A 14,047-nucleotide genomic window follows, 5' to 3' on the forward strand; every position below is an offset into this window, starting at 1 on the left:
CTTCAAGTTGAAATCTTCATCCTCGTCATCTTGGGCAGCATCCACACACGCAACGAGGTCCGCCAAGGTATTCTTCGTGTAGAGGGCCTTGAACGCCCTGATAACCCCCTGGTCCATCGGTTGAATTAATGACGTGGTGTTGGGTGGCAGGAACTCAACCTGAACGCCCTCACGCGACAGGTCAGTTGCGTGTCCACCAGCGTTATCCATAAGGAGAAGGATCTTGAATGGCAAGCCCTTCTCTAAGAGATATTCATGGACTTGCGGGATGAAACACTGGTGGAACCAGTTGGAGGTCAGCATCTTCGTAATCCATGCTTTTTGATTATGCATCCAGTACACGGGAAGGAGATTCTTATTTTTATTTTTCAAAGCGCGAGGATTTTTCGACTTATAAATAAGCCCCGGCTTTAACAAAAATCCAGCAGCATTGCCACACATCACGAGGGTAACGCGATCCTTGAATGCCTTAAAGCCAGAGGCTTTGGCTTCCTCTTTGAACAGGAAAGTTCGCGACGGCATTCTCTTCCAAAACAAGCCAGTCTCATCCATATTAAAGACTTGTTCCGGCGTGTATCCACCTTCGGCGATAATATTCTTGAACGTCTGGTTCACGTAAGTTTCAGCAGCGGCAGTGTCAGCGGAAGCAGACTCCCCATGCAGGGAAACGCTTTTCAGGGCGAAGCGTTTCTGAAACTTCGCGAACCATCCTTTGCTTGCGGAAAAAACGTTTCTGAGGCTGGGAATCAGTGGATGTCCCTTGTTGAGGATCATCTGCATCATCATCATCTTCAGCATGGTTGCCGTCGTCGTCTTTAGGTTCCTTTGCAGCAAAATTCTCATATAAACTCAAAGCCTTTGTTTGGATGGTGTTCGTATCCAAGGCTATGTTCTTCTTCCGGCAGTCGGCAATCCACACAGCTAAAGCACCTTCCATGCGTACGATCGTTTTATTACGCGTTGTAACGACTCGCTTCGCTGATCTGCTAAAGGTGATTGCAGCCGTCTTTCTAATGTTCGCCTCGTCCTTTTTGATATAGTGAACGGTGGATTCGTTGATGCCAAAATGGCGGCCGGCGGCCGCGTAACTTCTACCATCTTTTAACATGTCGAGAAGCGTAACCTTCTCAGCTATCGTCATCATCCTTCGGTGGCGTTTAGGCTCACTACCAGCCTTACTAGAAGCAGAACGCTTGGGAGCCATTGTACAGTAGGATTTAACAGAAAGTTCAACAAAAAGTTCAACTTAAAACAGTTGCACACAGCACAGATTAAACTTCACAAACTTAAGAACGTCTACTCAGCGATACGCGGAAAGAGAAAGTGAACGATCCAGCCCCGCGAGAACTTTGATGTTGCGGGTAGAAGATGCGGGCAAAACACCAATCACAGGCTAGATAACAAAACTTGAGTTCTGATTCGTCATCTATCAGCGCTTGAACCAATCACAACCCGTCTTACAGTACTATGATGCGTTGGTTACTCATAGAAGATGCCCCGCGCATACTGAACGTACGTAGATTAAGTACAATACCGTAATAATAATAAATAATGATAATAATACTGTACAGTAATAATAATAATAATAATGATAATAATAATAACAATAATAATTTTATTAACAACAACAATAATAATAATAATAACAATAATAATAAAAATTTACGTACGCTATTGTACGCCTCTCTCTCTCTCTCTCTCTCTCTCTCTCTCTTCTCTCTCTCTCTCTCTCTCTCTCTCTCTCTCTCTCTCTCTCTCTCTCTCTCTCTCTCGTACGCTTATTCGAAATGTGATTTTTGCAACAAAGAATATTATTGGATGCAGTACTGTACTACGTACGTATACATACAAAAGATTCATGGAAAAGAAGCACATCCATTACAGTACACACCATTCTAATATGGTATGACTGCATCTGATTTGCGTTTCATGTTCGATTTAATTTTACTACGTACTGAATTATCGTATGATCACATTCTCTTTTCGTGTTTTATTTCTTTCTGTGCTGAATTATATATCATATGTAATGCAATGAACAATCAGTAAGAGCAGATATTACTAATTACAGTATTAATGGAATTACAGGTAACAAAATATCGTATTTGGTTGTCTTCAGATTTCGCGGTATTTTCGAATTTTCCGGAAAATCCGCGATATGTATACAGTAGGGTCCCGAATTAAGCGTGTTCGAATTACACGATTCCCCTTTTCCACGATCGCTATTTTTCAAAAATAAATTTTCTGTATCCACGAGGCTGTTCAAAGTTCGCGAGTCAAGCACTACAAAATGTATTAAATCTATAGTCTTTTTAAGTATATTGGTAGCCCTAAATACGGTGATTTATAATAAATGTTACAAAACAATATTAACATTACATTTCATTAACATAATTTCATGATGAATAGCCTATTTAAGGATAAAATTCCACAACAATGAAATCAACTGTTAACTGTGCGAGTCCAGCTGACAAAATGTAAACAGAAATGTGGTTACGTTCTCGGCAATCTTTATCTTTCTCCAACCTTACGATAATTGTAATGGTAGTGTTAATGATGGTATATTAAAGCATTATTTTTGTTTAGTACAGTATATTTAAAAGCCTTATTTTTCCCTCTGGGCGTTCAAGGTTTTCACGAGTAGACTGGGTTCGTTTATCGGCAGTGAATAGCCTAAACTTCGGTAACGAGTCGTCAATATTTGGTCATATTTTAAACAGTAGGCTATACATTTGATTTGCAAACATTGGTTTTGAAGAGCAGACGGTAAAATAAAATCTAGAGAGAGAGAGAGAGAGATTTGATGGCAGAAATCTCTCTCTCTCTCTCTCTCTCTCTCTCTCTCTCTCTCTCTCTCTCTTTAGATTTTATTTTACCGTCTGCTCTTCAAAACCAATGTTTGCAAATCAAATGTATACTGTTTAAAATATGACAAAATATTGACGACTCGTTACCGAAGTTTAGGCTATTCACTGCCGATAAACGATAACAAACCCTTTAATGCAAACTAACTGTATCCTTTGATATTCCTCTATATTTATCACGAATTCCTTCTATACCTCCTCAGACACTCTTATTTCAAATATCTAAATTATTCTTATCACAACTAACACCATCTAGTCATTTTCATTCCATTATATCTATTATTCCTCTGGATCTTATTCCCTTTCCTTATTCTGTTTATTCGATGGGATTCGTTTTTCCCTTTACCGTCTTTCAGAATCTATTTTTAGCCACTGGCAACCAAATCCCCCCTTCCCCCGTCTCCTACCGTCTCCCCTGCGAGTCCACCCAGCCTATCTTTTCACTCCCCCCACCTTCATCCTCCCCTGTTCTAGGTCTGTAACCTTCTGCGTCCTAATATATCTCTCTCTCTCTCTCTCTCTCTCTCTCTCTCTCTCTCTCTCTCTCTCTCTCTCTCTCTCTCTCTCTCTCTCTCTCTCTCGTTATACAATACTTACAAATAGATGAAGAAACCAAAATCGGTTTTCTTGAAGTGTCAATTAATTACAAAACGAAAAAATTATACCGTGTATACATCCATTTCAATCATAGCTTAAAATACGGTAACCGATTTCGTCCGCAAACCACTATTTTTTAGGAAACACCATTCTATTCCAGAAAATTTTTACTCTTTAAATGTCAATTGCGCTATAATAAAACATGTACTTATGTTGTTAAATTTTGGGTGTGTTTTAAAAATCGAGTATTGCTGCCTTATTTTTGTTTTACTTTTGGCTGTGATCACATCAGCTGATGTCTAGCTTCCGCGCGAATACAATAACAAAGAATTGTTTACACCCATTTCTTAACTTATTCAAACCATCTATACAGTTAATATTACATAAACACCAATGTGTTATAACCTATCATATTTATTGTTTAGTACTTTAAAACCACCCCCCTCTCTCTCTCTCTCTCCCCTCTCTCTCTCTCTCTCTCTCTCTCTCTCTCTCTCTCTCTCTCATCGAACGTTATAGCGGTAACCTAATTGTTCGGTGACTTTAAAAATAGGCCTAGTACTTTCTTCTTTACCTTTTTTGCATATGGATCCATAATTGAGGTGGGTACAAGTTGACTTATAACTGAAGTTAGGAAAAGTATTTTGGATATGGAAAGGACAATTATCTTTCGTAACAGTTTAGAATTATCGTAAGTTATCACTCTGTCATTAGCGGCAGTTTGCTATTGTGGATTAAACGCATAAGGAAAAAAAAATTTCCAGCTTTGCTACGAATTTAGGAATTTATATGGATAAGGTAAGTAAAATATTTGTAATAACAATGTTTACTAAATGTTTGTAATATCAATAGTTATGACTTAGATCATGTGTGTTTAATGCATTCGTTTGTTTATTATGATCGAAGATGGAGCGTAAACAAATGGAAGGTTTCCGTTTCAGGCGGCATCATAAAGAAAAACATTTCATAAATGGCATTCATTTCATTTATTTGAAAGTTCTAATAAAAAAATAATTAGAACATTGGTAATAACAAATTCAACATATAATCTATACTTGGTAAAATTGCTGTCAATTCAAAAACACAGATGTATAAATGCGTCTGTTTCTTCGTTGTGATCAGAGTTAAACGTAAACAAAACATTGGTTGTCGTTTTCTATTCTGCTTTTTAGCGTGTTTAGGAAACGCATGATATAAAATCGCCTTTATTTTGATAATTCTGGATTTTCAATCATACAACAAGCTAGTCTATAGAGTGATGGTTTTGCTATTCACCAGTTGTATTTTACAATAGATATGACAAACATTAAAATTTGTCTGTATTTTGGGTTGTGTTGTAACGGGAAATATATGGTGTTTACACCTATCCTGGTTATAATTTTAACCATTTTTCAAGTTATTAGAACTTTAAAGTATATTAAATGTTTTATTTATTTACAAAAACAATTTGATATTATAAAGAAATACAGTATAGTACAAAGAAAGTATTGGAAATGGGTAGTAAACACATTTGAATAGGCAAATTGCTGGTTGCCATGGCCAAAATGGAATTATTTCTGTTAGTTGTGTGTTTCGAAATTCGCGATTTTCCATTTACACGAGGTCATTAATCGACCAAATTCTCGCATAATTCGGGACCCTACTGTATATATATGGGTTATGGGAAAACCCCGCGAAGTGGTGAATCCGCGATTGTCGAACCGCGAAGCAGTGAGGGTTCACTGTACATTGAATGCTGTACACAAGGCTAGAGAGGATTTTATTAAAGATAGTCTTGCAGCAAACTAATCGCTTTCGATATAAATGTTAGAGAACATGAACTTGAGGAAACAGTTGGAGATGAGGTGTTTTACCAGACACTGAAAAAGAATGGAGATGGCCTGCTGAGGTAGGGGTGTTGGGTAAGACAGTCCTAGTAAAACATGGTAGTTCATTGAGGGAGAGGTAGCTAGGATACCTATCACAAGAGTTCAGGGTAAAGTAACAGAAAAAGAATGATTGTCTGAGGTTCATAGAAATAGGGACAACAGTATGAATGATTTAGGAGTACCAGAGAATAATCTAACAAATGCATAGGAGACAGAAATGAGTATTGGGAATGAGGGTAGAAAATAGGTTATGAAGACTTGATGGAAGAATTACCCAAGTTGAGAAAAGGGAAGAGAGTAGAGCCATTAGCTATTCTCACAAACCTGTTACTTTGCTTAACCCTGGTACTCTGCTTAATGTTTTTAAATCCTTCTCTAGAATGGCAGGAGTCTTCTTTTCAGGTTCAAGGATGGAAAAGGCTGCCAGAATCTTTTTCCATTTTCCAAGGGTAACGCCCCTCTCCGAGGCATATGACCTTGTTCAAGTGTCGTAGGTACGGTCCGCGTAAAAGGCACACCAGATTATCTGCCGTAGAGAAATCCTTCTCCTCGCAAAGGTGGTTTTGTCGAGGAATTTCCTTTCTCCCTCCTAAGCTGCTAGAGATAGTAGTTTTATGACAGGAGTGAGCTGGACTCCTTCCAGTCCTTCTCTGCTGCCTATTTTCTTTCACTGAATGTATCCATTAAGATGGAATAATCAATCATTCCAAAATTGGAAATCACCAGTTGACCAGGATGTTATTACTATTAAGGACACTCTGAGAACCTCGCTGCGTGTGCGAGCACAAGCTCGGCTGAAGTAGCCCCCATTGAGGTCCCAATGTCTGGCTCAGAAGTGTCAATGTATTGAGATTGAGTTTGATCCAGCGTTTAGATGGATTGGATGAGCTGCCTCACACGCAAATTGTTAAGACTGTGCGATTGATTTTATCTTCCCTCAATCTCTGTTTTAGGCATAGGTTCGATGTGGTCCTCTCTGATGAAACTAGGGAGACACTGGACTTGTTTAATATGCAAGTCTCAGCAGCAGGAAACTCTTGAAGGATAGTGTTTGATGAAAAATTTAAATGTAAATGTTTTTACTATTTCACATATGGAGACTCACACTTTTGTAACAACTTCACCTTTACTCTGAACTAACGATTTCACCTATCTCAAGGAAACAAAAAGCAAATGAAAGCTAGTCTACTAAATGCTATTTTCATTTTGTCCCCCAAACATTTTTTAAGTTAATTTTTCCAATAAATCTATCCTTGTTTTTTTTCTAAAAATGCAAAGATATTTGTTAAAAATTAAATATCCAAAGAAAAAAGGCTATTTCTTGATTCCAATTTATATCATCTATCTACCATATACATTTCAGCCATAGTTTGTAACAGTTACGACAGTCATTTTTAAAGCATTTTTAGTGGGGTGTGGGTACATGCAAAAGGGGGTGAGGACAAACAAAATGTGAATACTGACCCATGCCCTGAAATTCAAATGGATTCATGCAAAAGAAAAAAAAAAGTTAACTTTCTTTTTCAAATGCTCCCTTTAAAGGCTAGTAAAGTAGGTCCTCAGTTACTTCCCTTAGCCCTTTCTTGCCAGAGAAGATTTTATGTACTGTACACTCTGCTGCATTCCTGAGCCCACTCCCTTTAGACACGGACATTGCTAGCATGGTACTTCCTTCCCATCTGAGAGATTACTTAACCTTTCCTCTGTTTTCAGGAACAATGATGATCAATATAGAAGTTGCTGCTATGTCAGCTATTCAAACTTGTTCCTGGTGTGACCATTGGTCTTGAGTGGCTTCATGCTTTGCTGTAACAGAGAATCTTGCGGACGAATACACCCTGAAACAATTTGAAAATTCTTATGGTCAGGTACCAAAGCCCTAGAATTTTTTTTGCACTAACTGTCTCCCTGTGGGCTAATTGTATCTTAATAAGACTTGATGCGGTCTTGGCTAGATGCTCGAAACTTATTCCCTAGGGAGACGTGCTGTCCTTAGGAACTCTGATCTTTTGAGTTCTCCATCTCTTTCCCCTCCTTCAGAGATGTGGTCACAGCCATAAAGAAAGTGATATAATGGGACAAGCTTCTCTGAAGAGATCAGCGGCAACCCCAGCGAAACATGCCTTTAAGCAGCCCCCCCCCCCCCCCTCTCCTCTCAGGAGAGGGAGCTAATTCCTCCCTAGAGTTCCAACATCCTGGAAGACAGCCCCCCAAACCCACCTTTTGCTGTAGGGGTCGCAGTTGCAGAGCCCTTGCTAGGGAGGGCATATCCCCCAACTTACCACTAGTAGGGATTCTTGCAAAGCCATTGGATTGGGTGGCAGTCATTCGGGGCTGATCCCTGGATGATAGGTTCTATGCTCAGGGTACCGCGTCTCGTTCATAGACTGTCTACCTCTCCCAATTTAGATTTTTAGTCCAACGGTATTGTTCAAGAGGATCGGTAAAGGACCTTCTCTTAGTGGAGTATGTCACTAACTACCCAGGCTTCATCACCAATTTATATCTAGTAGAAAAGCTGACTGATGGTTGAAGAGACTCGTAGACCTATCTCGTTTGCATTTGTTTGTTCTCCAAACAATATTCCAAATGGAGACACCAGCCACTGTTCTTCAGGCCATCAGGAAGAACAACTTCCTCCTGACTGTAAACCTGAATGACTCTTGCTTTCAAGTCGCCGACCATTTTACCTAAAGGAAGTACCTAAGGTTTCCTTCGAGACAGGATCTTTCAATTCAGGGCGCTATGCTTAGGTCTTCACCAGAATCTTTGCCCTTGTCTCAGCCTGGGCTCATGCCATGGGCATCAAGGTGTTGAGGTGCATGGACGACTGGCTGCTTCTAGCAGTCCTGATCCTGATCCTTGTTTATAAAGCACTGGATTCTCCTCCTTGACTTCTGCACTGTTGGGAATCAAACTCAAACTAGAAAAGTCAGTCATGTTCCTCAACAATCCATCAGGTACCTGGGCATGGACATTAACTCTGTCCCAGCTAGAACATTTCCCTCCGAGACAGGGTTCTAAGGTTTGGGATGATAGCAAAGACTTCCTGGAAGGGAAGTCGCTTCCTGCCCACTTATGAACTGCTCCTAGGACCTCTCATCACAGGGAGATGCTGATCCTTTTCAGGAGGATGCATCTTAACTCGGTGCAGTGGGCTCTGAAGAACCGGTGGTCTGACATCCAACTCTCCCCCCCCCCTCCTCTGTTTTCTGAGGCTTCTCACCAAGGGTGGGATTGCTTACCTAGAAAAGTAGCAAATCTCAGGTCTATGGTCACAAAGACAAGGCCTTTCACTTCAATTTCTTGGAGATGAAAGCGGCACAACCAGCATTATTCCACTTCTCTGGGAGTCTGTGGTCCCTCTGTGGTGCTGATGAATGGGTTACCACTAGAAAATCTTTTTATAGCAAGGGTAAAGGGATTTTGACGAAGGAAAAATCTATTTCTGGGGAGAGACTACAGAGTTACTCAAACGGGACCGATTACCGAAGTTCCAAGGCGCCTGTTCACAATTCCGAAGAAAGGCTTGTCAGCATTGAGAGTGGACCAGGACTTGTCAAAGCTAAACTCTTACATTCTCTGCGACAAGTTCCGGATGTTGACTATCTCTCAGGTACGGACCTTACTTCCCCGTGGGGCCGTCACCACCTCTGTCGATCTTACCGACGACTATTATCATGTGCCTATAGCTCGAAACTTCTCTTCTTATCTGGGTTTCCGCCTAGGCAGGAAAGCCTTTGCGTTCAAGACATGCTTTTCGGCCTCAACATTGATCCCAGGATATTCACGAAACTGGAGAGAGAGTGTTAGAACAACTCAGGAACCAAGAGATACAGATCATTGCTTATCTGGACGGTTGGCCCATTTGGGCCCGGTCGGCCATAGAAGGCAACAGAGCTACGAAGGAAGTACTTCGATTTCTCGACAACCTGTGATTTCGGGTCAATCTCCAAAAGTCTCGCCTGCAACCATCAGGCCACTTAGAATGGTTAGACATTCAGTGGGACCTTTCGAAGCACACGTTGTCTCTCCCTTCCAAAAGGGTAAGAGGAATAGCTTCCAAGATCAAGAATTTTCTCAAACACAAACAGATGTCCAGAAGAACCTTAAAGTATCATCGGCCTTCTCCAATTCACTTCAATAACAGGTCTCCTATTAAAAGCCAAATTCAAAGACATCAATCGAGTTAGGAGAAAGAGAGCTACAGTACCTTTAAGAGACAAGGTCTCGAGGAGATCCCCTCTATCTTGAAAATGAGACTACGCCCATGGTCCGAACCGAAGAACCTCTCCAAATCGGTTCCTCTACAATTCCCACCTCCACAAGAGACATTCCATACAGCCGCGCCTCTAAGTGGATGGGGGGATTACTCCGAACATCAGATGTTTCAGGGGTCTTGGTCACCCGCCATGAAACAGTCCCATATCAATGTTCTCGAAGCCATGGCAGTGTTCTTGACCCTGAAGAGAGTCTCTCCTCCGAGGTCGAGCCACATCAGAGTAGTGTCAGACAGCACTGACGTAGTACACTGCGTCAACAGGGGAGGATCCAAGTCACCCAACCTGAATCGGATCCTGGTCACTATCTTCCCCTGGCCAACAGAAAGAACTGGATCCTGTCAGTAACTCGCCTAGCGGGAGTCCAGAATGTGAGAGCGGACTCACTAGCCAGGACGAAACCACTGGTCAGAATGGTCTCTAGACATAATTTCATTCCGGTGGATACTCAGGAACCATTAGAAGAAGGTTTACTTATTTCCCCCAGTGAATCTTCTAATGAGACTTTTACACAAACTACGCTCCTTCCGGGGGGGCAGTGGCTTTAGTACCACCTCACTGGCCAAGAACAGTTGGTTTCCTCTCCTCCTCAAGTTGAAACTCTGTCCCTTCCGGATCCCGTTCCCCAAACTGACTCAAGTAATCCAAACTCAGTGTCAGATTGCTCAAGGATAGCCAAAACTCTAACTTTGTGGACTACAGGAAGTTTGCAGCTCGTAGAGACGCGAACATTGAACCGGAAAACGATCTCTTCATCGAATCAGACAAAAGGGACTCGACAATTCGCCAATATGATTCGGCCGTTAACAACTAGCAGATTCCCTAAGTTCAGACCATACTCGTATGTCTCCGAATATAGCCATCTCTTTCTTGAGGTTCCTATTTGGCAAAGGCCTAAAAGTTAGCACTTTAACCACCATCAAGTCAGCTTTGAAGAAGATCTTCCTTGTTGGGTTTAACATTAACCTAGCTGATTCCTATGTCTCATCTATTCCAAAAACGTGCTAGGCTTTGACCTTCGGTTCGGCCACAAAAGGACTCTGGTCTATGAACGGTGTCCTCAAAACTTGCGCCGGACACGGACAATGAATCCTGCTCTTATATCACTCTTCTTAGGAAGACTTTATTTCTAACGGCTTAGGCCTCAGGTGATGGAATATCAGAACTAGCAGCTCTCTCACGAACCCGGAAAACATAATTTCCTCCCTTCAGCCGAAGTACTCCTTTTCCAGACATGCTTTCCAAGCTAAGAAATGAGGATCCGCAAAATAGGTGCTACCCTCGGAAGATTATTCTTCTTCCCCAGGATCTTTTCTCTGTGTCCAGTCACTACTCTCAAGGCCTTTTTTAGCTAGAACTGCCACCCGCTCGTCTGGCCCCTTGGTTATCGGGGAACAAGGAGGTACTATTTCCATTCACGGTATCAGGCAACAAATCCTCTTACTTCTTTAAACATACTAATCCGGAATCATTTCCCCAGGCTCATGATATACGGACAGTAGATACCTCCATCAATTACTTCCAGAACAGGGACTTTGATGATTTTTAAAAAATATACGGGTTGGAAATCCCCTATGGTTGTCAAACGCCACTATCTAAAGATCTTACAGGCCCTTAAATACCCGACGATGGCAGCGGGGAGCCTTTTCCCTCCCCATTAATCTCGGCTTCTTCCTTTCTTCCATCTCTTCTCTTCTCCCTCCTACCCGCCACTCACACCACGTCACCACTCTCCTGGGTAGTTCGTTAGCCCTATGATATTTGCCATGTTTAATTCCTATGGTTTAACTGTTATTGTAGTTACCGTTCCTTTAATGTTTAGATATGCTTAGACAAGTAAGGTTTGATGCCTTTTGCGATTCGACACAGTTGATTCCTTGTCGTCTTAGTTATTTAGCCTTACGTTCCCTATGTCATTTGGCTAGGTTGGTAATTGGACGTTTCTTACATTATTATATTACAGTATATTATTATCGTACATGGTGATTGTATTCTCCGCATCATGTTATTACTTTATTGGGCTTGGAAGGCATTCTCTGGTACATTTTCACCGGCCGTCACAGGTCGACCCAGAAAATGGATTTTGACGTAGGAAAACTCTATTTCTGGGGAGAGACCTGTGACGCCCGGTGAAACCCTTCCCGGTTATTTTTGTTCGGACCCACCCTTTCCTTGCCAAGTCATATGTTCTTGCAGAAGGATGACCTGGAGGGCGCGAGTAGTAGGTGTCGGTGGGGTAGTCCAACTGTGTTCTCTAGGGCCTGTCACGGCCCTCTCCTCTGATGAAGGGATTATCTAAATGGAAGACAGCCTGTGAATAGTGGTTTTCACACGCCCTTGTTGTATACACGACACCCACAAGGTGATCGCGCGAGGGTAGTAACCTCTGCATTCCATGCTTTTATCTTTCTCTAGTATATTTGGAAGATTTATATTAGAAAAGTGTAAAGAAGGACCCTTTTCACTGGCCGTCACAGGTCGACCCAGAAAATATATTAGTACAGTACATGTAGTACTGTATATTTTGCATATATACAGTATTGTACTGTATGTATTGTATTATTTTCCATATGCTATTGCCTTGTTCTAATAAATATTAAATTTACAGGTTTTAACAGTTAATTTTGGTATATTGAATGGTTCAAATTTATTTGACTGTACAGTATTTCATTGTGGTTATATTGTAGCTTTATTATGAAGTTTGTGGTGTTTACATGTAAAATGTGACCAAACACGAAAATTTCATGAAACGAAAGCCACTCCAGAACGTTGAGGCATTACTGTACTGTAATACATTATTCTGACATGTTCATATGGCTTTCACTGCTGTCTCAGACTACACCTAAAAGGATTGGATGTTTCAGCTTTGCCACTTTACGAGGAGGCTAAAAGAGCCCCAATTTATCAACCCTTTTTACTTTACTGACTTATAGTAGCTGTAAATGTTAAATAACTCTTAGCGGAGACTCCTTCCCCCCTTAAGGAAGACTTATATTTGAATGAGATGATTTTATCTGTGTAGGAATAAGCTAAACATTTTTATAATATGTATTTTTCCTAACTATACAAACCAAAGTCATTTAATCAAAATTTCTGCATCAACCACCCTATATCTTTGACCAGTATAATGTAAGCCATTCAAGTAAATTGCATTGTCCCCTTATAGTGGCCTTTCCTAGTAAGAAATTATAAAATACCCATTTTCTTTTTGTGGTCGTAGAAAATTAAGCTAGGAGTAACCCATTTAATAAATGCAAGACAAACTGCGTAGTTCCTACTTCATATTAGTTTAATTGGTGCCATTTGTTAGTCTGATTGTTGAAGATTTGCAGAGTACGAACCAGTGAGATTGTCTGAAAATCATCTGGGAAAAATTTGGATAGGAAAGAATTTAAGGAAAAAGTTTATTTAAATAGTTTATATCGATCAAGAATTTTAAATCTTTTGTTTTTAAGGGATAGAAATAAAGGACTCTTGAGACTTGGAATTAGTGGTGATACAAATTTGAGGGATTAAATGTACTGTTAGTTTTAAAGCTTAAATTAATGACCTGAAAGGCATGGTTTGTAGTAAAGGCCAATAGTAAAATGGTGCTGGCATACTGTATACTTCATGGATGTACTAGAATTTGTTACATAACTGAAGTAATTTAAAGATAATTCAGCGATTGGTTTGGATACTTATTTTATGTAGTCAGTTGTCAAATACTTTTTAAAATTCTTTATACAACTTTGATCAATTCAATACTAATGTATTAGAGATCAAAATGTCTTAGAACAAGAACAAAATCATATATATACTGTAATGCTAAATTTGAAACTTTTTTTTTTTTCTTATTTACAGGTTATGGGGGTTCCTGTTCCTTTTTTTCATATCTTGAGAATATGGAAGGATATTAATTGGAAGTCCAAAGACTACGTCATCATTTGACATATGAGGATTTTGAAGAATTGAAACCCATCTGCATCAATGGAGACGTCAGACAATGCAAGATCATGGAGAAATCAAATCCGTTGTAATACGTAAAGAACGCTAATGAATAAATCAAGTAAGAGACAGGTGTGCCATCGAATAAAAAGTCTCGGTACGTGCGTAACTAACACTGATTTAGCAGAATCTTTGCTTTACTTTTTGTCTTTAACCATTTAGCTGGGTTTTATTGGTATAGCAGAATCTTCTATCTTTTATCAGTTAAGCAGAACTTATTCCTTACCCTTTTAGCATAATGTTATTTTTTATCAGTTTTATTTTTACCTGTTAAGCAGAATCTTGTTTGGTATTCTTAGTCTTTACCAATTTAGCAGAATCTTAATCTTGACCAATTTAGCAGTCTTATTCTTACCTATTAAGCAGAATTTTACTCTTCCCCAGTTTAGCAATATTTCAATTTAGCATATTTTACCAGACTAAAAGTGCTAACTTTGGACTGGTGAATCCTCTT

General features: G+C 40.1%; 1 long non-coding RNA gene across 1 annotated transcript in view; it reads left to right on the top strand.

Annotated features, from left to right (window-relative positions):
* The window catches only part of LOC137653233 (uncharacterized), a 63,552-nt gene that overhangs the window by 46,020 nt on the left and 3,485 nt on the right, over positions 1 to 14,047 (top strand). The window contains exon 4 of the long non-coding RNA XR_011046436.1: positions 13,450 to 13,690. This is a non-coding gene — a long non-coding RNA (uncharacterized lncRNA). The remainder of the gene's footprint in view (positions 1 to 13,449; positions 13,691 to 14,047) is intronic.

This window comes from Palaemon carinicauda, chromosome 14 (genome assembly GCF_036898095.1).
Source record: "Palaemon carinicauda isolate YSFRI2023 chromosome 14, ASM3689809v2, whole genome shotgun sequence".
Classification (NCBI taxonomy): domain Eukaryota; kingdom Metazoa; phylum Arthropoda; class Malacostraca; order Decapoda; family Palaemonidae; genus Palaemon; species Palaemon carinicauda.